Source organism: Macaca nemestrina, chromosome 6 (genome assembly GCF_043159975.1).
Source record: "Macaca nemestrina isolate mMacNem1 chromosome 6, mMacNem.hap1, whole genome shotgun sequence".
Lineage (NCBI taxonomy): Eukaryota > Metazoa > Chordata > Mammalia > Primates > Cercopithecidae > Macaca > Macaca nemestrina.
This window is the reverse complement of record NC_092130.1, coordinates 35,267,543-35,294,682: the sequence shown is the minus strand read 5'-3', so window position 1 is coordinate 35,294,682 and position 27,140 is coordinate 35,267,543. Positions and strand designations below refer to the sequence as shown.

The window sequence follows — 27,140 nt, the reverse complement described above, 5'->3', positions numbered from 1 at the left end:
AAATCTGTATTGTGCTTTCTAAGGGTCAATAATGATTAGGAAGTTAAAGAAAATGGTAGAATCTGAGGAGCTCTAGAATCAGGAATTGACATGGAATGCTCTCCTAAACTCTATTTCAGACCCAGTATACACACAAGTAGAGACAGAACTAACCACTGATGCTAAATACCTCCACAAAGAGATAGAACTTTAATCTTCAGAGCATATCTAAATTAATAAGCAAATCCTCCATGCATATAACTAATGAGCCCAAATGCATATTATTTTCACTTGTCTGGGAATATGTTGCTTGTTTGTTTGCTTTGGTTTTCATTTTTTGGTAGGGGGCAGAAAGCAGCTACAAGGTCCAGAATGTTGCTGTCTTTTATCCAAGTTTTACATCTTTGGCCCAATTCTAATGTCTTACTTTCGTATTTTTTTTCCCACTCATCTATCCTATAATAAAGCACTGCATTGTGTTAGCATGAAAAAAAGTGCAGCAGTATGGAGCTACATCCTCAAGATGGTAGAAGTCTCTTGGGGAGCACTAGTTTTTTGATGTACAATCCAATGTTCTAAGTAGGAGATTTTTATTAAGCAGGTATTAAAACGCCTCCCTTTGCTTTAGGTTCCTTATCAGTGTGGTTATTATGGCAAGGCAAATAGAAGTTTATAAGTAAATGCTTCACTTTTTCATCTCTGCTTATACTAGTGCCTAAATCTAGAGAAATTTCTTTTATATAGCTCAAGGAAAATACTATTATACCTGATTAAGTTCAAGATGCAACTTTATGTTTTGCTTTTTAATGAACCCAGTGTTCAAACTGCCTTCTTTTTCTTTCTTTCCCTTTACCTTGCAGACCTGTGAGAGTAGTAAGTGAGAAAACGCTGTATGTAGAATTTAGGAGGTTCACACACAATAATTTTACTCTGTCTGCTCCAGCCAAGAACATAAGACTCTAGGGATTTGGGTCGAAAAGCAAAAGTAATTCTAGCCAGGATTATATAACCAAGGACTGAATGATCATAATTGGCAATTTATGGAGGAAGACCTTATTTGCAGCTTTCATTAATTTTTTAATATCTTAATTACTATTTTCTGAATGTGCTTTTCTAAGTGTCCATAACTGGCTTTTATTTTTTTCTTTTTCTTTTTTAAAGTAAACCTATAAGTGCTGCGGAATACATTGGTAGGAAGCCTAGCATATGATTTCTAAATGCTGTTATCTAATGTTGAGAAGATTATGTCAATCACCTACTATGTGCAAAACGCAGTAATAGGCCATAGAAATCTGAAATTTTTAATAAGATATTTATAGAGCTTATTAGTCACATGGCAATATTAAACATACATTTTTTGAGTAGATATTGAATTCCAAGCTACAGAAACGTCATTTAAACTGAGACTTAAAGGCTGAAAGGGATCTAGCTGAGTAGGACACTTTATTTATTTATTAAAATATATATTTTTAAATTTTATCAAAGATAGGATCTTGTTGTTTCACCCAGGCTGGAGTGCAGTGGCACAATCATGGCTCACTATAGCCTCAACATCCTGAGGTCAAATGATTATCCCACTTCAGCCTCCTGAGTAGCTGAGCTACAGGTACAAGCCACCAGTGTCTCACTATGTTGCCCAGTCTAGTTTCAAACTCCTGGGTTCAAATGATTCCTCCTGCCTCAGCCTACCAAAGTGCTGGGATTAAAGGTGTGAGCCACTGTTCCCAGCCTATAAGACACTTTAACACAGGGAGATATAATAGCATCTTTCAGGACTCTCTTCACTGTCACTTGTTCAGAGAAGACTTCCCTTGATTCCCTCAATCTAAATAAATTTCTCCTCTACCTTTCATTTTACTTATTTATTATAATTTATTTATTCATATCCATCTCTGTGATTGCTTAGCATCTCCTCCATTGCTGGAGTATAAATGCCACGAGGACAAGTATTGTATCTGTTTTATTTATTTGTATAGCTTAGTACATAGTGTGATAAATAATGGTGTTACATCAATGTTCATAAAGGAAAAGATTAAAGACTATAACATATAGAAAGCATAGTTATCATTTATTGAGCACTTACTATCTGCTAAGCACTTAAAAACATCTCATTTAATCTTCTAAGAGCGCTCCAAAGTCGACATTAATTTTATGTACGAGGCAACCTAAACTCATAAAGGTTAAGTAAACCTCCTAGTCTCACAGCTAGGAGGTTTAGATAACCCCAAATCTAGTCTTTTCCTTATTATAATAGCTATACTGCATGGTTCCTCTCTCCTTCATACCCTGCTTCCCTCCGTCCCTCCTTCTCTCCCTCTCACAGTTTATAAATCTCTTCTCTGTTTCTCTCTCATTCTCTTTTTCTTTCTTTCAAAATACCTTATACACACAAAAGAGTTTATGTAACATACTTGTACAAGTTTAGACAGCATTGATGAAATACACACCATGATCCTGCCCCACCCAAGATCAATGGCTCTGACATAACCATGTATTCCACTTATCACAGTTACCTCTTTTATTCTAAATATTTATGTCAATCATTTTCTTGTACTTTTTAATAGCTTCATTGTGTATGTAAAAATCCTTAAACAATGTATTATTTATTTCTGCCTAGTTTTCAACATTATGTAAGAGAAATCAAAGTGTATATGTTTTTATAGTACATATTTTACTCACCATTCTTTTTCAGATTTATTCATAGTGTAGGTTGTAGCTATAATTTCTTTATTTTAGTTACTGCACAGTAAATTGCTCATAAAATAAATATACCACATTTAATTATTAAATTCTATTTCTGATGTATACTTTGATTCATTCTAGATGTTCTCTATTATGGATTTAGTTTTCTGACACAGTAGTCTTCCCTTATCCATGGGGAATATATTCCAAAACCCTAGTGGATGCCTGAAACTACAGATAGTACCTAACCTTATATATACTATGTTTTTTCTATACATATGTACCTATGATAAAGTTTAATTTATAAAGTAAGCATAGCAAGATATTAATAACAAATAAAACAGAATAATTATAATTTTTTGATTACTGTAACATTATTGTTTTTTACATTTTTTGTTAATTTTTTTTTATTTCCATAGGTTATTGGGGAACAGGTGGTGTTTGGTTACATAAGTTCTTTAGTCGTGATTTGTGAAATTTTGGTGCACCCATCATCTAAGCAGTATACACCGTACCCAATTTGTATTATTTTATCCCTCACCCCCTTCCTACCCTTTCCCCCTGAGTCCCCAAAGTCCACTGTGTCATTCTTATGCCTTTGCATCCTCATAGCTTAGATCTCACTTAGCTTATGAATGAGAACATATGATGTGTGGTTTTCCATTCCTAAGTTATTTCACTTACAATAATAGTCTCCAATCTCATTCAGGTCACTGTGAATGCCATTAATTCATTCCTTTTTATGGCTGAGTAATATTCCATTGTATATATACATTGTTTCTCAACATCTTATTTTACAGTGCTGCATGCTGCACGTAGCTGAATCTGCAGAAAATTGAAACTAGAGGTAAGGGGAAGACTACTGTAGTTTGTTTAGAACATTTGCTTATATGTTTTCAAGAGAGAAAAATGGTAATTTTTATTTCTCATACTATCTTCATCTCATTTTCAGTTTCTGTCATTTTCCAACTAATTTGAAAATATAAACATTCTTGCAATGAATCTATTACTATTATTACCTGAAAAAAATTGTGTAGGATTTGAGTTTTTTGTTTCTTAAATGTTGATTAAACTTACTTGTCCAGGTATTTTCTTCACAGGGAGATTTTCAAGTATGAATTATTTATTAATTGTAGGACAACTTATGTTTTCTATTTCTTCTTATATCAGTTACTGGTCAGTTGTGTTTTTGAAACTTTCATGAACATTTTAAAGTTTATTTGCATAAAATTGTTTGGTATATATTTTTTAGTTTGTTCTATGCCCGTAGTTATACCATGTTAAATCCTTAGTATCTTCATTATTAATTTCTGGTTTCTCAGTCCCAAATCACCCTTCTTTTGTTCTATTTTGGGATGCTGAAGCTAGACTCTACAAATCAAATTTCTTCTTTTCTAGCTGACCCTGTTATGCTTTGACAATAAGGGTCTCTCCAAGAAGACTGCAAGACTGGAGGGAGAAGCTACCTGCTTCTTTCTGTTTGCTTTTCTGCAGTAGCAAGATGTGGGGTTCATGGCTAATCCCAGGCCCAGGAATGACGGGTCAGTTTGATGTGAAGCTGATTTCTTCATCAGTGTTCTTCAACATAGGAGCACACTGTTCTTGTGGTTCCAGTGAGTGACTCCCAGCAACTTCTCTGGCTGCTGATGTGGTTGTGGAAAATCTTCGCCATCTCCCAGAGGGCTAAATCTTATCTTTACAGAGCCTCTCTTCGAAGCTTCTGTTTTTCCCTTGTTCATTTTCAAGTCAACACTAAGGGCAGCAGCTGCTCTCTGTGGTTACTCTCTCTGTTGTGTCTTGGAGTCTTTTGCCCTTCCAACTAGTTTACCACCTTTTCTTAGGTAACAATTCTTTATGTTAAATGTTCTCTTCAAATTACTGGTATGGTTTCTGTCTCCTAATTAAACCCAGATTCATTTAATTCATTAGTTATTTTTTTGTGTGTGAAAATTTAAAGCAATGAAATTGCTTTCACTTGTATTTACCCGTAAGTTTGATATATGGTAATTTATTTATAAGCTAAGTTACAAATATTTTTCAAGTTCCATCTTGATTTCCTCTTTGCTCCAGACATTGTTTTGAACCATTTTTCCCTAATTGTATCATTTTTGTTATTATTTTCTAATTATGCTGATACACATGTTCACAAAACATGGTCTGAATGATACTAATCTTGTAAAGTGAGGTGATACTTGCTGTTTGGGCTGTCAGTAAAGATTAATTCACCTATAATTGTAGCGTCATTTTAGTTATCTCCTGCTGAATAACAAGGTGTCCTAAAATGTAGTGGCTAAAAACAATAATTTATGTTTATGCTAACAATTTTACAGATTGACTTAGACCAAAGATTGGAGTGTCACATGCATTTTCAGTGAGATAGGGGCTGGTACTAAAGGCTTCAGAAAGGGAAACATCCAAGAAAGCATTTGCAATCATATTTCTGAATATATGGAATAACTTATCTGGAATAACTGAAACATCTTGGGATGTTTGGACATCTGTCTTTCCCCCAGTGTCCACCCTACTTAACGAACTTGGCTTCCGCACACAATGGTGGTATTTAGATAACTGGGCTTCTTACATGAAAGCTGGCTTACCCTAGAACATTCCTCTTAACTAAGGTGGAAACTGCAAAACTTATAATCTAGCCTTGGAAGTCACATAGCATCCTGTCTTATTGGTTAGGCAGAGTTTTCCCATTGTCATTGCAGGTAGGTTTACACAGGGTGTGAGCACCAAGAGGTACGGCTCATTGGAGGGTCATCTTTGGAGATTACAAGGATTTTTTTTTTTGCATGACAATTAGAAGATTAAACGTGATCTTCTAATTTACTATCTCCATAATGTTTTATTTCAGTTCATCTTTATTTTTCTCTTTGCCCTAGATATTACTTATAATTTTTATAAATATATTGTTTTTGCTAACTATATTGACCTATGTTCAAAATGGTCTGAATGAGACCAGTTTTTCAAAAGTCTGGTGGTACTTGTTTATTGGATTAAAAAAAATTGATCTCTTTTTCTCTCAGAAATTTAGGCTGTATTTCTTCAAAGCTTTCCTCCAGATCACTATTTATATTTTCAGCAGAATCTAATCTGTTCTTGTAACCCTCCAGTTACTTTTAAATTTTTGATTATTATATTTCCCAGATATGAAACTCTGGTTCTTTTTCCCATCTGCTTTGTTGCTTTATAGTCTTTTTTTCCTTACTAGTGCTATCAATCCTTTCTGTTGCTTCTCAAAATATATAAAACATACTCATTTTATATGCTATATTTGATAATTTCATTAATGGAGACTTTGGTGGGATTCTGCTCTCTGTTGTATTTTTCTGGCTCTAACAGTGCCTTGTTTTCTTATATGATATAGAATTTTATGTTGTAAGATCATATTTCATGGAAAAGCCTTTGCGGGAATTTTTTGAAGCATAGGCTAAAGTTGGATTTCCTCAGAGAACATTGCATTTTATTCTTTTAGTTACCTCAAATTATTACCTACTTAAAATTATCTGCTTACAATGATTTAAGTTGCATAAGATAATAGTAATTGGGGCTGGAAGTCAAGTAAAGGCAGCTGGTTGTTTATTAATTCTCAAGGGAAGTTTCATTTATCCACCAACCAGTGCCAGGACAATGACAGGGGTATGTTATCTTCTTCTAGGTGGAGTTAATTTATCATTCACCCATACTTTGAAGGAGTAGTCCTTTAGGTTCCAAGTTTGATATCGAGATTGCCTAATATATTCTCACCTTATGCTGGCCCTAGTCTTTATTTCCATTCTCTTACACCCTGCATAACATTAAAGCCTAATCCTAAAGTCAATAATTTTCATTGTGTACTCTCAAGGTGAAATTCATTTTCAATATTAGCTTACCTCCCAGAATTCCCTTTTTTGGTGTGTGTGTGTGTATGTGTGTGTGCATGTGCGTGTGTGTGTGTGTGTGTGTCTGCAGATTGCAGATACTTTGTATTCCTTCCATGTCAATGGTGGTGATTTTCACCAGAATTTTTAGCTATTTTCAGTTGTAAAGTAAGGGTAACCAATCTATCAGAGGGAAAGAAAAAAATAGTCCTCTAGGTGTTTCATTTGTATTCAAAATACTTACCAACGTTGTATCCTCACAATTCTTGCTTTCTGCAAATATGTGGAAAGAAAGGAGTAGCTGAGTAAGAGATACTTAATGCCACTACTTGCATTACACTTTTACAGTAGACATTACTTGGGGACAAGAAGTGTTGTACCAGAAAAGAAAAAGGAAAAAGTGCCCCAGCCGTATGAAGGAACCTGAGATGGTATATACTCACTTGTTAAACTGAGTCAGATTGAGCAGTTACTTTCATTATATGTTTTTTGTGGGCTTCCCTTAGTTTATAATTAGTGAAAATGACCTTCAGGCCTGTTTGGAAAAATAAATTATGGAAACCCCTTTGATTCCTCATTTTTGAAATATCCTATTTGCTAAAGTTCTTTTCTAAACCAATAATCTAAAATGTGAAAATACCTGAAATGTGACAATGAAATACACCAGTGTTTCTAGTTTCATGTTTTTGAAATGGTACAAAAGCAGTGTTGTCTTGTAGGTGAAAAACAGGTTTGGTTTGTAACCTGAAAAAAGTATAAGAAAGGAACTCTTTAAATATCCAGGATGGAGAACATAGATTCAGCATTACACTGAAATTCTTAAAAAAAATCCAGGCTGATTTTACATTCCATTAGGGACAGAATCTTTTGAGAGAAGGAGGTAAAAGGAAGGAGAAATAGAACTAATGTCTGATGCCTGTTTCCTAACTAGGATCTAAGTGGAGCTTTTAAATTTATGAGATCAGAACATCAAAACATAGCAGCTAAATATATTCAAGTACAGTGGAAATTTTGACATAAATTTAGTGACTTATTTTTCCCCCTCAAGAAATGAGTGCATGTGTTTTGCAAGCTATTTCTTAGGACTTGATTTACATACAGACCCATGTATTTAGGAAAAGGTCAATAAACAGAATACCAGAGAAGAACATCAACTGAGTCAGATATCTGGGTCTGCAATGTCGTTGGGTATTTGTCCCTGTGCTGTTTTCAGAGTGTAAATAGAAGACCTCTCAAAAGGTCCCCAACTGAAGCAAGGCCAGGTGGAACATCAAATAGCACCACGCAGGGAGGCTGCCTTTCCACCCTCGGCAGTACACTTTCTTAAAAATGTTAACAGTCCGTGGGCTATTTAACTCTTATCAAGGCTGGGACAGAGGTTAGACTGTCCAACAGAACCCAGAAAACGTTTAGATTGTAGACTTCACTTGCAAAGCTCCTAAAATAGTTTCTCATTGAGAAAATGGATGGGTATGGGGCCAGGCGTGGTGGCTCACGCCTGTAATCCCAACACTTTGGGAGGCTGAGGTGGGCAGATCACCTGAGGTCAGGAGTTCAAGACCAGCCTGGCTAACATTGTGAAACACCGTCTCTACTAAAAATACAAAAAAAAAAAAAAAAAAATTATCCGGGCATGGTGGTGGGCGCCTGTAATCCCAGCTACTTGGGAGGCTGAGGCAGGAGAATCACTTGAGCCCAGGAGGTGGAGGTTGCAGTGAGCCAAGATCATGCCATTGCACTCCAGCATGGGCAACAAGAGTGAAACTCTGCCTCAAAAAAAAAAAAAAAAAAAAAAAAAAAAGATGGATACACCACGGTGGATGTCTTTTACAGAAAATACTATAGAGCAAATAAATGAAGATATAGAATTATATCTCAAAATAAAATGTTAAATGGAAACCACAACCAGAGAACAGGAAGTTGAGAATAGCTGATGCCATTTATATAAACATTACAAAGTACAAAATAATTGTTTATCAATATATCTCTATGTCATAAAAGTTCAAAAACATGCTTATGAGTGATTCACATCATCTTCAGGATAATGGTTACCTTTAGGGAGTGAAGGGGGAGAGAGGGGAGGTATATGGATTTTCATATTTGTAACGTTTTATTTCTTATTTTTTAAAGAGTCCACTAAAACATATGGCAAATAGCAACATGTATTTTATCTCCATAGTAATTAACATGGATGTTTATAATATTCTTTTCTATATGTTTAAGATTATTTATAATCAAAAATAAAAAACATGGTCTTAAACACAGCCTCTTTCAATAGAACATTTCTTATGTTGAAAATGCCCTGTATCTTTTCTGTCCAACAAAATAGACACTAGTCACACGTGACTACTGAGCACTTGAAATTTGGCTAATGCAACTAAGGGATTCAATTTTTAATTTTATTTAATTCTAATTAATTTTAATAGCTACAAGTGAGTAATGTCTTTTATATTTGACAGTACAATTCTAGTATGCAAAATTTGTCAGTCTTAATTAATTGTAATGCTAGTCCCTAAAATCAGACTCCAGCACTAGCAGGTATTCTATACACAGTTTCTTATTTAATGAAATAATGAATCCTACTACATATATTCAACTTTCCTCCTATGGTTTTGTAGGCATACATATGGAGCCAGTTATTCACTAAGCCTAGAAATATTTTTAATTTAGTATCCTGTAAAATCAATGTTTTCTAGTTACCATCCTTCTTCTATCTATAAGAACAATTCCTAGTATGTATTTTAATTAGACTATAATGCATATTGTACAATAATTTAATTTCGCCCTTTGTCTATTATTGTGCTATGCTCATTGTCTTAGATTCTCAGTTTGCTAGGTATTGGCTAATACTGTATCAAATATTTCCATGACAAATTCTTAGATGTTTATAAATTTATTGTGCTTCCAAAATCTGAGCTTTAATAATTAATAATAATAATCTGAGGTACAATAATAAAATATAAATAAATACATGTTTACCAGAGAGCAAGGCATATCCTAGACCAAAAAAGGGTTGATCCAGTGTGAAAGAAAACAAAAAGTTGGTAAGAAACAATGTAAAAAAAAAATCTTAAAAAAACCCACAAATATCAGAGTTAAGTTTTATTTTCAACAAAGAAGCAAATAACAAGTGGGAATAGAAAATATATGAAGAAAAAGATATTTTTTCTCTTATTCCTCCATTTAACTTTGTCTCAAAATTATTAGAAAAGAAGTTCTGCAGTAGGTAAATGATACCCCAATAAAAGTGATGTGAGAAAAGACACCGTGAGAGAACTTTATGTTAGAAGATTAAAGTCTAAAAAACCTAATGAAAGTGAAATATGGATGAAAAGAAGGGCAAGAAAATGGTCAGCAACGTCTCAGATGACAGAATTTATTTCTGATTTTCCTCCTAAGAAGGAAAAATGGTAAAGAAAATAGAAAGCTGTCTGTCTCTGAAAACTGTCAGAAAATTGAAGAGAGAAATAGCTAGGCAAGGGTCATTTATCTTCCACTTTATCTTTACACATGAAGGAAGCGGTAGAGGATTCAGAAGAAGATCTTATTGATGAGAAAATGATTGGGGACCAGTGGACACACAGTGAAGTTTAACTATGTCTAGATCAATAAGAATCTAGAAAAAGTGGCATTATTTATGGATTTATAGTAGCTTCTGGCCAGAATAGGTGACACAGAATGAGAAGGCAGAAGAATCAAGAGAAAGAATGTCAGCTGAACGGGAGTGATTCCCTCTAATGTAAACAGGGATTGGGAAATAATTAAAAATAGATTTCATAAGGTCTTTTTGTCGTGCAGGCCCAGCAGGATAAATAAAGGAATAAATAAAAGCAAAATGTTTGATTTTATGTCTTCAAAGCCATTATCAATCCAAGGAGAAAACTTTCCCTGCAGTTTTAAGAAATGGTTTAGCTTCCCGGGAAAGCAGTCTCCAAATTTCCCTGGCTCTTTAAGTGATGGTGCTACAAAACAAGATGCGGCAAAAAGAGCCCAATCAAAGTGATTCTAAGCATTACGTGCTTGATGAAAGTTAGAGCAAAATAGCAGCTTTCATTAAAGAGACAGTGTCACAAACATCTATTGACTAACTCAGTCCTTGAAACAGAATTCCAAATTGAGGTATGGAATTGCTTGGACTAGGTCATTCCACAACCTTATCTTAGAAAAGCCATTCAAGTATCTACCAGTGCAGATGCCATGAATTTCGAGTGGGAAAGGACTCAGACGCAGAAGTACTTTTTTTTTTTTTTTTTTTTTTTTTTTTTTTTTTAGTTATTCTTGGTTTACTAAGAGTGGGAAGAAGTGACTTGTAAAATGCCCACCTGCAGCCTGGGCATGAGAATTGAAAATTTGTTATGTCTACCACTATTTACACCTTAAATGAAATGGAAATGAAATGTATTTAAAAGGGGAGAAACAAAAGTTTGATCTAAAGTTTGCTAAGTATTATATTGGAAAACAAATTAATAAACACTGTTTTCACTATTTCACTGTTGGCTCTGTTAACAACAGCCAATAGAATTGGTTCTTGTTGTTATTCTTACATATTATGTTTATTAAGCACCTAGTGTGTTTCCAAAATATTGTGATAAAAGCTAAGCAAAAACCAAATAAGAAGAATAATGGTTGTTCATATTCGTGACTTTCCATCATGTGCTGCTCGCTCTGCTAGGGCCTTACATAAATTGTTTTATCTACTCTTTACCACCTTCTGAAGAAAAAATATTATTTACCCTCTTTATTCAGGAGGAAGAAACTAAGGTTTAAGACTTAGGAACCTGTTCAAGTAAAATGCTGTTGTTGTGTTTTTGTTTTTGTTTTTATCTTAGCTCTAGTGAATTCCACAGTGCATGACTTTTTCATTTACCCACAGAGCTCCTTAAAGAATAAGAGTTAAAGAAAAATAAGACTATTTTTGCCCAGAATCCCACAGTTGTTGTATCAATACACAGTTGGTGTAGTTGGGGTGTGTGTGTGTGCATGTGTGTGTGTTTGTACGTGTGTGTGTGTATATATATACACACAATATATAAACAATACAGTCCACATTATATGAGCATGTAGACAAGTGCTATGGAAGATTAGAGGACACATAAAAACTAACGTCTCTTTAAAAGCAAATGATTAACATCTGAGTTGAAAAATAAAGGCTATGAACAAACAGTTTCAAAAGAAAGAAAAATGGACAATAGATATATGCAATCATGTTAGAGCCCACCTGTTAAAAAACAATTCATACTCAATGTTAATGACATTTTTTCAGCGCTTACATTACTAAGCCCCAAAGCATGCTAACACTGAGAGTACTAAGCATTCATAATCTGCTTAGAATGTAAACTGCAATAATGTGTGGGGATGATGGGGGCAACTTGCCTTTAGTTATATGTAGCAGTACTATTCAAAATGATTATACCCTTTTTCCAACTAATTTCACTTCTATTTACTTATGTAAAAAACTATATATATAAAGTTTTGACTATAAGGATGTCTACTAAAGAATTTTTTTAAGAGAAAAAAATTGGAAACAACCCAAATGTCCCACTTGAAATTAAAAAGTTAATTAAACATATGTTCAAATATAATGAAATACTCTATAGACATTAAAGTGATGTTCTTAAGAAATATTCAGGAAAATAAGGAGAAACATTTTATTAAATAAAAAACATTATAAAAGATGGATATATCTTCTGATTCCAATTTATATCCATATATATTTATATATTCATATATATACCCATATATATGTATGTAGTATAAATTCATCGATATAAACATATTAAATGTCTTGAACTTCAAGCAACAAAATGTCAACAGTGTTTAAGAAATAAGATTCTATATAATTGTTTTGTTAATGTCGTCTACTTTTATTCATCTTTTAGATCTTAACTATATATTTATTAAATTATCAATTCAACACTCACTAAATTAATTTTATTTAATTATTTAATAAGTAGTGAGAAAAGAATCAAGGGTACTATAAAAGCTAAAGTATCCCAAGTAAGGCTTCATGGAAAAGCCAATTTCATTTGGAGCACCAGGAATGCTAGCTAAGATACATAAAAGACTGTAGAGAAAGGCGACATTCTAAGAGAACAGGAATGACAAAGACAGAATATTATAATAAGTGTTTATGAGACTAAGAACAGATCAGCAGGGGAAGAAGACAGAAAGAGAGCACCGAATTTGAATAGTATTAGGGTTATAATCAACGCAAGCTCTCTAAAGAACTACATCATTGGACAAAAGACCTTAGGAAAGAAGAGTTCAAGAGGCATCACCAAGGTAACCTGTGCCCTTCTTTACCTATTCACTCGATTCATTCATTTAGAAAATATCTCAAACACCTACTATGCTCCAAGCAGTGTTCTAGTTGCTAGAAAATATGAACAAATCAAACTGAGGACCCTACCTTTATGGAGCTTGCTGCCTAGAACAAATAATCTTACAAATTTTCTTCTACCATTTATTTCCTGAGTTCCACTAAAAAACCCAAAGATATTCTGGAATCCTGTTCTGTTAAAGTTGTGATAAAATAATCAATTTCTTTGAAAATGGTCCATTAACTCAATGGAAGAGACTTTCAAGTTTCATCATGTAAAATAAGTGACTAGGATCTGATGCTGCTGTTTGGTATACTTTAATCTCATCTAACCAGTCCCCACTCTACCTTCCTGTATGACTCTTAGATACAACTTCTTTCTCACTTATCTCCCAAGCAAACCACACCCTTCCAGAGTGAACTGCCCTTTTCTGAACTCTACCTGTCAAACACTACTGATCTTTCAAAGTCATATCAAATGTACTTTTCTAGAACACTCACTCAAACAGTTCTTCACTCATCTTTACTCCTCAGGCATTTTACTTATAGAGCTTATACTTTACTTCCACCCAAGAGCTCCGCAAACCCCTGTATTCACAAATATTATTGCATTATATAATTTTTCCCATTAAGTACACTGAAGAATAAATGAAAAAAATTAAGTTACCCTATAAGACTTTTAAAGATTCTATAAACACAGGATTAAAGTAATTTACAGTACTATTAAAATAAATTCTAGCTGGACCACCATCTGAAGCAGCTTCATCAACTGACTTACTCACTCAGTTATTCATTCATATTATTAATATAGAGCAGTGCTTTTCATGCTAGGAGTTACAAACCATTAGTGAATCATAAAGTCAGTTTAGTAGGTCACAAACAGCATTTTAAAATGAAATAGAAAAAGAGAAAAAAATTAATAAAATATCAGAGTATATGACATAAAGTATTGGATTATGGAAGTTTTGTTTCAGTGGTGGATATGTGTGCGTGTGCGTGCGTGTGTGTGTGTGTGTGCATAAGATTGTAAAAAGGAGCAATTATTTTTAGATGGGTCATGGATTTTTAAAAACACTGAAAGCCACTTATATAAAGCTTGTGGCACAATCCTGTCATATATCACAACTCATAAAGGGATTTGACATGCTACTTCTTAAATTATCCAACATTTCTATATTCTATAAAGAACCAGCATTTTTTTTAGACTGCTTCACTTGCTCCTCACACTCATTATAAGCACTACAGTTAGACTTTTTTTTTCATATATAAAGTTTTTGTCACTTCATGTGGCATTAGGGCCATGATGAGATATAGATACTAAGATATCAGCTTTGCTGATTAATGATCTGTTTCTTTTTTCACATCAACCCCGAAGCCTGAGCAATTCGATCCATGCTTATGCAAAATAATAAATTATCCTGGTCTGTGAATTTCAGTGCTTCAGAATGGTTGCAACCACAAATATTAAATTTGTCAAGATGTCTTGCAGATCTTGTCAAATTATTCTCATAATGTAGTCACATGGGCTGCAAATGAACCTATTCGGGGCAAAAGAACATGCATGTTTTATGTTTACATACCTAGTCATGATCATCACTGGCTCATAGTGAGTGCTTAGTGCTTATTGAACAACTTCCACTTGGGAGGGATCCAAATTAAAAACAAAAGGGATTAGAAATATACTTCTTGTGCTTTTCAGCCCAATAATTTAGTCACCATCATTGTTTAAATATTTTTAATTACCATTACTAATCTCTTGATTGGCAATACCTAAAATATTATGAAACTAACTTGAAAAAGCTAAAATCAGAATACATCTTCCTATCATCCATTATCTGTATAATTCCTTTGCCATCAATCAAATCCTTTTTTTCCCCAAGTCCTTTAATCTTGGCAAAATAAGGAAAAATGGCCTCTGAAACATTTTCTTCAGTAAAATGGTGTCTTAGCACTACACATCAGAAACTTCAGAGAACATACTACACTTAGGGGGAGAAGGAAAGGCAGTCTTAAGACAAGTTAGCTGCTACGTTTTAAGGCATTGCTATGCCTTAGACTTAGAGGCACAGTGCGGTTATTGAGAACTAGAGCTGTGTACTCAGACAAACCTGGGCTTGGTTTCTGCCGAGTTCTGTACTTTCAATTGTGTGACCTCTGTAATTGAAATAAGTACTGCAACTACATCAAAGGGTACTTGCAAGGATAAAATCAAATACATCATGCAAGTTGTGTAGCATGTTTGCTGGCATATAGTAACTGTGTCATATAGGTAGCTATTATTTTATTATAATTACTATTATTGCTGTGTTTGAGTTTTTAAACATCTTAATTGATATAAAATAGTTGTATATATTTGTGGGATACTGTGCAATGTTTCAATATGTGTATACACTGTAGTGATGAAATCAGGATGATTAGCACATCTATCACTATTTCTTTGTAGTGAGAACATTTGAATTCCTCTCTTTTAGGTATTTTGAATTATTCAACACATTATTGTTAACTATAGTTCCCTACTGTGCAATAGAACACTATAAATTATTCCTTCTATCAAATTGTAACTTTGTACTTGTTAATCAGTCTCTCTTCTTTTCCTCCTTCCCTCTACCCTCTCCAGTCTCTGGTATATACTGTTCTATTTTCTACTTCTATGTGATCAACTTTTTAGTTTCCACTTTTGAGTGAGATTATGCAGTATTTGTCTTTCTATGTTTGGCTTCACTTAACATAATGTCTTCCAAGTTCATCCATGTTGTTTGATTTCATTCTGAAGACTGTTTAGTATTCCATTTTACCATATTTTCTTTATTCATTCATCTGTTGCATTGTAATACTAAGCATTTTTACAATGCTTAACATTCCATTATGGCATAATGGAATTGTAAGACTGCTTAGAATTCCATTATATCATATTTTCTTTATTCATCTGTTAGCAGACATTTAGGTTGATTATATATCTCGGCTATTGTACATAGTGCTGCAATAAACATGTGGGAGCAGATATCTCGTTGACTTACTGATTTAACTTCCTTTGGATGTATACCCCATAGTGAGATTGCTGGTTCATATGGTAGTTCTACTTTTAATTTTTTGAGGAATCACTACACTATTTTTTGTAATGACTTACTAATTTACATTCCCACCAATGGTGTTTAAGAGTTCTCTTCTCTCCACATCCTAGCCAACACTTGTTATCTGTTGTCTTTTTGGTAACAGACATTCTAACTGGAGTAAGATTATGTCTCATTGTGGTTTTGATTTGCATTTCCCTAGTGATAAGTGATGTTGAGCATTTTTTCATATACCTGTTGGCCATTTGTATATCTTAGAGAAATGTCCATTAAGTTCCTTTGCACATCTTGTAATTGTATTATTTTTCTTTTCCTTTTTTTGGCTATTGACTTGAGTTTCTTATATATTTTACATATTAACCCCTTGTCAGATGTATCATTTGCAGATATTTTCTTCTATTTGCTAGGTTGTCTCTTCACTTTATTGTTTCTTTTTGCTGTGCAAAAGCTTTCTAGTTTAATGTAATCCCATTTGTCTATTTTTAGTTTTGTTGCCTGCATTTTCAAAGTGTTAATTTAAAAATCTTTGCCCGGCCGGGCACAGTGACTCATGCCTGTAACTCCAGCACTTTGGGAGGCTCAGGCGGGCAGATCACGAGGTCAGGAGATCGAGACCATCCTGGCTAACATGGTGAAACCCCGTCTCTACTAAAAATACAAAAAATTAGCCAGACGTGGTGGCAGGCACCTGTAGTCCCAGCTACTCCAGAGGCTGAGGAAGGAGAATGGAGTGAACCCGGGAGGCGGAGATTGCAGTGAGCCGAGATTGCACCACTGCACTCCAGCCTGGGCGACAGAGCAAGACTCCATCTCAAAAAAAAAAAAAAAAATCTTTCCCCAGTCCAATGTCATGAAGCCTTTCCTCCGTGTTTTCTTCTAGTAGTTTTATAGTATTGTGGACTTACATTTAAGTCTCAAATTCATTCCAAGTTGATTTTTGTATATGGTGAAAGATAGGGGTTCAGCTTTATTCTCCTACATGTGAATTTTTCCAGCACCATTTATTGAAGAGACTGTTCTTTTCCCAATGCATGTTCTTGTCACTTTCGTAGAAAATCAGTTGGCTGTAAATACCTAGCTTTATTTCTGGGATATCTATTCTGTTCCATTCATCGATGAGTCTGTTTTTATGCCAATACCATGTTATTTTGTTTATTCTTGCTTTGTTGTATACTTTGAAGTCAGGTATCGCAATGCTTCCAGCTTTGGTTTTTTGTTTTGTTTTGTTTTGCTCAAGATTGCTTTAGCTATTCTGGATCTTTTGTAGTTCCTCACCAATTTCAGGATTTTTTTCTTTCTGTGAAGAATGTCATTGATATTTGATATTTTGATGGACATTGCATAGAATCTCAAGAATTCTTTGGATATTAAGGACATTTTAACAGTATCAATTCTTCCAATTAATGAAAACAGAGATCTTTCCATTTGTGTTCTCTTCAGCTTTTTTCTTATTTTATGGGTTTTATTGTAGAGATCTTTCGCATCCTTGGTTAAATTTCTCATTAGATGTCTTATTACTTCTCAGTAATTCTAGATGGAATTGTTTTCTCAATTACTTTTTCAGATAGTTCACTATTTGCATATAAAAATGCAATGAATATTTGTGTGTTGGTTTTTATCCTGTAACTTAACTTAGTTTATTAGTTCTGACAAGCTTTTTTTTTTTTTTTGGTTGTTTTGTTTTTGTAGAGTCTTTAGGGTTATATATATATATATATATATAACCCTATATATATATATATAACCCATGATCATATATATATATATATATGATCATGCCATTTGCAAACAAGAATGGTTTAACTTTCTCCTTTCAATTTGGATGGCTTTGATTTCTTTCAATTTTTAGCCTGATTGCTCAGACTTGGATTTCGAGTAGTGTGTTCAATAGAAGTGGTGAAAGGAACCTTCTTTGTCTTATTCTGGACCTTAGAAAAAAAAGCTTTCAATTTTTTTCTGTTTAGTATAGTATTAGATGTAGGTTTGTCATATAGGGCCTTTATTGTGTTGAGCTATACTTTCTATACTTGTTGAGAATCTTTATCATAAAAAGAAGTTGCATTTTATCAGATGCATTTTCTGCCTTTATTGAAATGTTCATATGATTTTTTCTTTCATTCTGTTAATGTGATGTGTCATGTTTGCTGATTTGCATATGTTTAACCATCTGCATTCCTGAGATGAATCTTACTTGATCACAGTAGATGATCTTTTCAGTGTGCTGTTGAATTTAGTTTGCTATTATTTTGTTGAGTATTTTTGCATCTATGTGCGTCAAGAATATTGGACGGCCGGGTGCTGTGGCTCACACATGTAATGTCAGCACTCCAGGAGGCTGAGGCATGAGGATTGCTTAAGCCCAGAAGTTCAAGACCAGTATGATTTTATAGGAAGGCCCCTACTTCTACAAAAAATAAAATTAAATTAAAAAACAAACAAAAAATAGTATTGGCATGTAGTTTTTTGTTTTGTTTTGTTTTGTTTTGAGACAAAGTCTCACTCTGTCTCAAAGGCTGGATTGCAGTGGGGAGATCTCGGCTCACTGCAACCTCCACCTCCCGGGTTCATGCCATTCTCCTGCCTCAGCCTCCCGAATAACTGGGACTACAGGCACCCGCCACCACGCCCGGCTAATTTTTGTATTTTTAGTAGAGACGGGGTTTCACCGTGTTAGCCAGGATGGTCTCGATCTCCTGACCTCGTGATCTGCCCGCCTCGGCCTCCCAAAGTGCTGGAATTACAGGCCTGAGACACCGAGCCCAGCCAGTTTTCTTATTTTTTTAACGGTTTTTCTGTCCTTTTCTGGTTTGTTATCAGGATAATGAGGGCCTCTTAGAATGAGTCTGGAAGTATTTCTTCCTCATTAATTTTCTTAAGCAGTTTGAGAAGAACTGGTATGGGTTCTTCCTTAAATGTACGATAGAATTCAGCAGTAAAGCCATCAAGCACTAAACTTTCCACCAGCAGAAGACATTTTGTTACTGATTCAATGTCCTTACTTGTTATTGGTCTATTCAGTTTTCTGTTCATTCATTCTCCAATTTAGAAGGGTTATACATGTTCAGGATTTTTTCCATTTCCATTTTCCATTTCTTCTAGGTCATCCATTTTGTTGGCATATGATGATTCAAAATGGTCTCATAATCCTTTGTGTTCTGTGATTTCTTTTTTCATCTGAATGTTTTAGTCTTTCTCTTTTTCCTTAGTTGGCTTGGCTAAAGGGTTGTCAATTTTATTTTTTCAAAAAGCAATTCTTTGTTTCATTGATTCTTTTTGTCTCATCATTTTTGCTCATATCCTTAGTATTTTCTCTCCTTTCTTAATCTTGTGGTTAGTTTGTTCTTATTTTTCTAGTTTCTTGAGGTACATATCAGGTTATTTGAGATCTTTATTCTTTTATGGTGCAGGTGTTTATTGCTATAACCTTTTTTTAAAACTGCTTTTGATGTATCCCAAAAGCTTTGGTACATTGTATTTCTATCTTCATTTGTCTCAAGAAATTTTTAAATTTCTCTTTAAATTTCTTCATTGACCAATCAATTATTCAGAAGCACATTGTTTAATTTCCATGTATTTGTAACTTTTGAAATTTCCTCCTTTTGTTGATTTCTAGTTTTATATTATTGTGGTCAAGAAACAGACTTAAAAATATTTTGATTCTCTTAAATTTGTTAAGGCTTGTTTTGTGGCCTTACTTATGATCGCTCCTGGATAATGTTTCTTGTGGTGACGAGAAGAATGTGTATCCTGCAGTTGTTGGGTTAAATGTTCTGTAAATGTCTATCACGTTTATTTGGTTTATTGTGTGGTTATTAGCTGATGTTTATTTAATTGTTGTCTAAATGATCCATCCACTGCTGAGAGGGGAGTATTGAAGTCACCCAGCACCCAGCCTTCCAATATTCTTGATAAACATAAATGCAAAAATACTCAGCAAAATAGTAGCAAACGAAATTCAACAGCACATTGGCGATATCATCCACTATGATCAAGTGAGATCCATCCCAGGAATGAAGGATGGTTAAACATATGCAAATCACTAGATAGAATAGAATGTATTGTATTGTATCTCTTTTATATCTAATAATTGCTTATACATTTGGGTATTCCAATGTTAAGTGCATGTGTTTACAATGATCATAACTGCTTGTTGAATTGACCCCTTTATATTTATAGAATTACTTTTTGTCTCCTTTTATAGTTTTTAACTTAAAACTTAGCTGATGTAAGTGTAGCTGCTCCTGCTGTCTTTTGGTTTCCAGTTGCATAAAGTGCTATTTTTCATTCCTTCACTTTCAGTGTATGTGTGTCTTTGTAGGTGAGGGGAGTTTTTGTAGGTAGTATATAGATCTTGGATTTTTATCCATTTGGCAACTCTCTATATATCTTTTAATTGGAGAATTTAATTCATTAACATTCAAGGTTATTATTAGTAATTAACAACTTACTCCTATATGTTTCCTGGTTTTGTAGATAATTTGTTTCATTCTTCCTCTTTTATTATTTCTCTTTTTGGTTTGGTGGTTTCCTATGGTAATAAGATTTTATTTTTCTTTTCTTTTTTTCGTTGTGTATGTGTTGTGATTATTTTCTTTGCAGATACAGTGGGTCTTACATAAAAATTTTAAAGTTATAATGAGTATCCTAAACTAATAACAACTTAACTTTGGTTGTATACAGTTACGTTAGATTTTTTCCTTTACCCAGATTTATAATTTTGTTGCCTTAATTTAGATTTATATTGTGTGAGTCCCTTAACAACTTATTGTAGATATAATCATTGTTGATCATTTTGACTTTTAACCTTCAAACTGAAGATTAAGAAGATTATTTGCCACCATTTCATTAATTAGTGAATTTGATTATGAGTTTATCTCTAATAGTGAGGATTATACTGTCATATGTTTTCATGTTAGTAGTTACTATTCTTTTGCTGCAGACTGAAATACTCTCTTACACATTTCTTGTAAAAGCAGTTGTGTGGTGATAAATTTCCTCAGCTTATGTTTGGGGGAAAAACTTAATTTCTCCTTAGTTACTGAAGGATGGCTTTCCTTGGCATAGTATTCTTGGCTGAAAGTTTTCTTCTTCTTCTTGTTTCAGTTCTCTGAATATATTATACTCTCTCATAGCCTACAAGGTTTCTGCTGAGAGATCTGCTAATTGTCTGCTGGGAATTCCCTTACACGAGACTTGATGCTTTTCTCTTACTACTTTTAGAATTCTTTTTGTCTCTCACTTTGGACAGTTTTATTATAATATGCCTAAAGAGAACCTCTTTGGGTTGAATCTATAATGTGTCCTTTGAGACTCGTGGATTCAGATATCTCTATCTCTCTCAGTAATTGGGGAGCTTTTAACTTACTTTGTTAAATAAGCTTTCCGTGCCTTTCTCCTTTTTCTGTCTCCTCCCTCTGAAACTCCTATACTGCCAACATTTGTTTGCTTAAGCTTTATTTATTCTTTCATTCTTTATTTTTTTGTCTTTTCCTTTGAGTCAATTATTTTAAAAGACCTGTCTTCAGGTTCAGAAATTATTTCTTCTGTTTGACCTAGTCTGCTGTTGAAGCTATTATATTTTATTTCATTTGATTTCTTCCATTCAAATTTTTTAGATCTATCTCACTTTTAAATTTATTTTAGGTCATTAATTCTTTTTCTGACATTTTTGAATTGTCTATCTGTATTCTCTGGCGTCTTTCTGAGTTTTCTTAAAATAATTATAATTATTTTTGAATTCCTTTTCAGGAAATTCACAATCTTTATTTATTTGAAATCAGTTACTGGAGAATTATTTTGCTTATTAGGCAGTGTCATATTTCTTTGCCTTTCAATGTTTCTTGTGTCCCTGTGTTGATATCTTTGCATCTGATTAACTGGTCACTTTTTCATTATATAAAGTGGCTTTCAAAAAAAAAAAAGACTTTTACCTGCAAATGTGTCTTAAGGTATCAGTTTGGTAGGGTATGTTGGCTTTGGGTCCAGCTGGATGTAATAGTGTAATTTCCATGCAGTTTTTTCAGCTGTAGTCAACTCAGTGAGACCTGTGAGTGCCTTAGTGGTCTAGACTACAAGAGTTAGTGTGACTGGTCCCATTGCTTTGGGCAGGGACCACCTGGAAGCAGCATGCCTGGCTGGTGGGTGTACTGGTGGCACATGGGAGCCAGTCCACAGGCTCAGGATGGGGCACCTCTGGAATTGGCATACCTGGCTGATGAGTGTGTGGAAGTACATTAGGTCTGGTCTACAAAGAGTTTGGGATTCCTTGGAAGTGGTTCACCCAGCAGGTCAATGATGCTGTGGTGACAGCAGCTGATTCACTGGCTCAGGTTGGGGCTCCCTTGGGAGCAGTGCACTTCACTGATGAACCTACCAACTGTGTCTGCAGCTAGTTCAGATTCAGCTTCTCTATGGAGCAGGATCATCTGTTCCTTTGGGGACAGGGTGCCCTATGGGCTCCAGTGCTGGGGTGCTGGACTTAGACTCTGAGAGGCTAGAATCAGGGTGATGCATTCACTAGGATATGTAAGGCAGAGGACCTTGTAGGCAGTTTGCTCTGAGGGTGTAGGAAGCTGTAGCAGTTTAGCAGGAGAACGGTGCATTATCATGTGTGAACATGTTATAATGGCAGCATAGCATCTAGAATGAGATGCAGTAGCTACTGGCTCCCAGAGCAGGATGCATTCTAGCTGTGGCTCTAGTTTCAAGATAGTGCTGTACAGTTGCAGCTTGGGTCATGGGGGAAAGGGAGGACAATGTGGTTTCCTTCACTGGGGCAGTGCAGTTGCGTGGGCACAGGAAAGTTTTTTAAACTGGGCTCAGGGATTCTGGGGACTGCAGGATTCTCCAGTAGCAAAGACTGCAGATGTCCACAACATTAATGAGAATTGCTGGGGCCTTCAGCTTACTTTTTCCCCACTGAGTGAAGTGCCTTCTTGTTCTGAGCTAATCTTATCTGAGAACACATTGTGGTAGAGGCAGGCTATTTTATTTTCTTCTATGTGTCACCCTCTCAAGGTATCTTAGTTGCACAGGTTTTTCTTCTCTCCCTGCTGTACCCCAGTGCTCTCTTTCAAACACCCCAGTTTAAATATAGTTGTTTGTTCATTGTTTTGATCATTTTTTGTGGAGGATATGGGCTTTAGGCTTCTCTAGTCAGCCATCCTACTTTACCTCCCTCTGTGCTATGAATTTAACTGTGATCCTAGCCAACTTACTCTTTAAGCCAGTCTCAGATGTATACATGCAATTTTATATACATGTGTGTATATATGTGTGCAATTATATATGTATATATAATATACATGCAATTATATATATAATTATATATATAATATATAGATATGCAATTATAAGTATTAGCATTTCTAAAACCTCCTTTTGTAGTTGATATTTTTTGTTTGGAGAGTGTGTCTACCAGAGTATACAAAATATACTCGGAAAGAAGATTCCACTGAATCGGGAACTTCTTTGAAACAAGAGAGAAAAAAGAAAAAAAATAGAGAAAAATTAGCAAAGGTAGCAATCAATAATTATCCTCAAGGAATTGGTGTAGTTTCCAAGTATTTAATTTACTGCAAGCAAGTATCTTATTTATTGGGGAAAAAAATGTGTTACAGCAGAATTGGAAAATGGAAAAGCAAACCTGATTAGCTTTATTTTACCTAAAACAAAGTAAAATGTAAAAACAGCAAATTGGGCCAGTTTTCCAAAAGCGCATTACAATTTAAGGACTTCCTCTGCCTGCCTTTTTAAACTTTTCGATGGGCTGAAGTGCTGGCCCTAATTCTTGTGGATGGAAAAAAGTATATGTTAATGTATAGATTTAGCCCCTAAACAGTAAGTGAGTTTTAGAGGCAATCTCTATGGTGGTTTAATTGTCTAGGCCTTAGAATGACTTTCTGGGAAGAGAGACAGGAAGAAGTAATTTGCATCATGCCTGCCAAGCACCGGAAAGAGGTTCTTTGAATACTAGCTCACCTGCAGCGCAAGACTTCCTAAAGGGAAATGAAATTTCTTTCAAGCATTTTAACTGCCTCACCTGTGTCTTTTCTGGGAACTTTCAAAGCCAGGGATGCAACACATCAGGTTACAAACTCAAATACTTAAAGAGACTCGGTAGATAAGCAGTTTGGTATAAATAAAAATAATTTATGGCTCGGTGTGGTGGCTCAGGCCTGTAATCCCAGCACTTTGGGAGGCCAAGGCGGGCGGATCACGAGGTCAGGAGATTGAGACCATCCTGGCTAACACAGTGAAACCCTGTCTCTACTAAAAATACAAAAAAATTAGCCGGGCATTGTGGCGGGTGCCTGTAGTCCCAGCTACTCGGGAGGCTGAGGCAGGAGAATGGAGTGAACCCAGGAGGCAGAGCTTGCAGTGAGCCGAGATGGCGCCACTGCACTCCAGCCTGGGCGACAGAGCAAGACTCAGTCTCAAAAAAAAAAGAAAAAAATATACATATATAGATATATATGATTATTCAATATTCAATTTGTGCCTATTATTAATATATATGTACTTTTATTTACTCAAAACATACTTAAAATGCCATTAACTATAAACATTTGTAGCTTGCTAAGTAATCACAATGAGATAAAAACCAACCTGTTAAAAAAGAAAAAAATTCCTAATAAGAAAACTATCAGGTCAAATTATTTCAGGAAACAGATGCCAAAAAAAAAGTCTAATTTAAAATAATTTTATGAATGGTCTCTTCTATGTGAGTATAGAGTAGGTTGAGAAAAATAGAGATGTAAGTCATTCTGAGAGTGGCAATGCAATGATGTGTTCACCCTTAAGCTAGAAAGGGAAGGGAGTGGAAAAAATGTTATGAGGCCCAGAGGAGCTGGGGCTATGGAGTAGTGGGGGCCACGGAGTGGTGACTGACCGTGGAGGCAGGGGCTGCAATGAGCATAGTTCCTGCCAGTAGCAGAGCAAAGCAGAAAAGCTAGCCAGGGAAGAAGAAATATCCCACCCTCTTTCTCCTCCCACTCTCCGATACCCTAATAGTATCTCCCATTGGTTCAACTCAACTAAAGATCTGAGAAAGAAAGTGCTTGACACACAGTCCATAGAGGTCAGCCTTCCTGGGCCAAACAGCAGGGGAGGGAAGGGCAAGATATATTTGATAGAGGCAAACCAAGAATAACCTGCAAAGCCACCAACCATTCTTTTTGTCTATAAGCTCTGCAAAAATTAGATTGACCAAAAGATCTTGTTCCCCCAATAAATCAACAAAATGTTCTGTTAAACGAAGACAGACTGAGATGTTTACACTGGGTTATATGTACCATTTTAGTGGAATTGAGAATTTGGTTTATTCAAAAAGGTAATTGGCTACTTGATTTCAAGGGATTTACTGGTTGTTTACTGGTTACGTTTTTGGTGTTCCTGTATATACTGTTACTCTCTCAAATTTTCAAATGATATTATAAGGATTGCAATTCAGCCTTCCAAAGATCCACCTGGGCTCCCAGACATTGCTCCTGAAAATGCATTTTGCTTTGGAAATAGAACTCAAGAGTTAAAGGGCCCTAGACCACTGCAGCACATTTCATCCACTTGGTAAGTGACTCTCCTGTTTCCTATTGCTTGAATGGACAGCCAGATTCATGTAGACACATTATGCCCTTCCCCATGGCAGAGGTATACTACTAAAGAGAGAGAGAGGAGAGAGAAAGAGAGAGACACATAAAAAATGAAAAGTACTTAAGCAAGCAGGACTACTATTGCACTCTCTAAAAGAAAGATGGTTGCAGTGAACATGATGTCTGGAACTTCAGTTTGCCCAAATTAAAGTGGAACATAAAAATAAGAAGGAAAGAAATCTAATTTCCATTTAAAGTTGGTATCAGTGGTAGTTGTACAATATTCTTTTGTCATACCTTCAGGTGACGGACCTGCAATGCTGCAGAGCTGTGGTAATTCAAAGGTAGCCAGGAGCAAGAGAAATATAAAACTCACACCTGCCAAAATAGATCTGAGCAGTGAGTTGGCCAGAGAAATGTGGCAGGAGAAATAGCAGGATGCAGACTGAAGAAGTAATCAATTGCAATTAATGGTGCCTGCCTGCATAATAGGAAATGGAGAGGAAAAGAAGATTTTGTATTTTTTTTCTCTGAGAAGAGTTGTGGGAGGATGAAGCTTAACAGTGACTATTCAATCCTTTTTTATTCTTATGAAGTCAGGAAAACTATTTTGCCATTTATATTTCAAAAGAAAAATCGTGTCCTATTTGTATTTTCTCTAAGAAGAGAATATAGACTTGTCCCTCTATCCTACTACATAAGCTAATTATAGATTGTTTTAAAATTCAAAAACATGTTAATTCTGTTTTTTCTTTTTCTTTTTCTTTCTGTGACAAGGATTTTGCCTCAGAGGGGTAGACAGAGCACTGGACTCAAAATAAATCATCCTGATTTTATCTTGGTTTTTGTGATTATAAATTGGGCATCAGGCACCAGACATAGAACACTGATTCCTTCAGCTTGGAAAAGTTTTACCCAAGAAAAGATGCTGAATTTATCTTAATATCAAAACTCCTTTTAGAAAATGAATCATTACCTCTGTGACAGAATCCAAAATATTGTCCTACTTTCTGTCTTTTACATTTGCCCACACAAACTTTTATGAATCTTAAATTCAGTTCCCCCGCTCTAACCTCTGACTGCATTCCTCTGGGAGGAATAGGTCTAATTCCTATTCCTAGTCCCTGGGACATAGTCGCTGGGAGATTTAGGTCTAATCCTTTGAGGAATACAGACAATTATAGTTCCACATAAAGTTATGAGAGTTAAATATGCTAAAGTAAATAAAATGATACAAACCATAAAAGAAAAAAATGAAACAATTAGATTTTATCAAAATTTGACATTTTTCTCTTTCAAAGACAATATTAAGAAAATGAGGCTGGGAGGAGGGGTTCCAAAGGGGACACAAGTTGAGCCTGAGAAGGTAAACAGGAGCCAAGGTATACCAGGCATTGAATGCCAAGTCATGGCCCCAGGGGGCATCTGCGCCAAGATGGCCAAATAGGAACAGCTCCAGCCTCCAGCTGCCAGTGTGAGCGACACAGAAGATGGGTGATTTCTGCATTTACAACTGAGGTACCAGGTTCATCTTACTGGGGCATGTCAGACAGTGGGTGCAGGACAGTTGGTGCAGCCCAACGAATGAGAGCTGAAGAAGGGTGAGGCATCGACTCACCAGGGAGCACAAGGGGGA

The 27,140-nt window shown here is 35.1% G+C and overlaps 1 long non-coding RNA gene across 4 annotated transcripts in view; it reads left to right on the top strand.

The window, feature by feature from the left end:
- The first annotated feature begins 12,680 nt into the window (after positions 1–12,680).
- Positions 12,681–27,140, top strand: part of LOC105466938 (uncharacterized) — a 109,801-nt gene continuing 95,341 nt past the window's right edge. For 3 of the 4 annotated variants that reach the window (XR_011624610.1, XR_011624609.1, XR_011624611.1), the window contains exons 1-2: positions 12,683–12,806; positions 25,353–25,481. This is a non-coding gene — a long non-coding RNA (uncharacterized lncRNA). Of the gene's footprint in view, positions 12,807–25,352; positions 25,482–27,140 lie in introns of all 4 variants that reach the window. The other variant, XR_011624612.1, reaches the window with a different exon arrangement.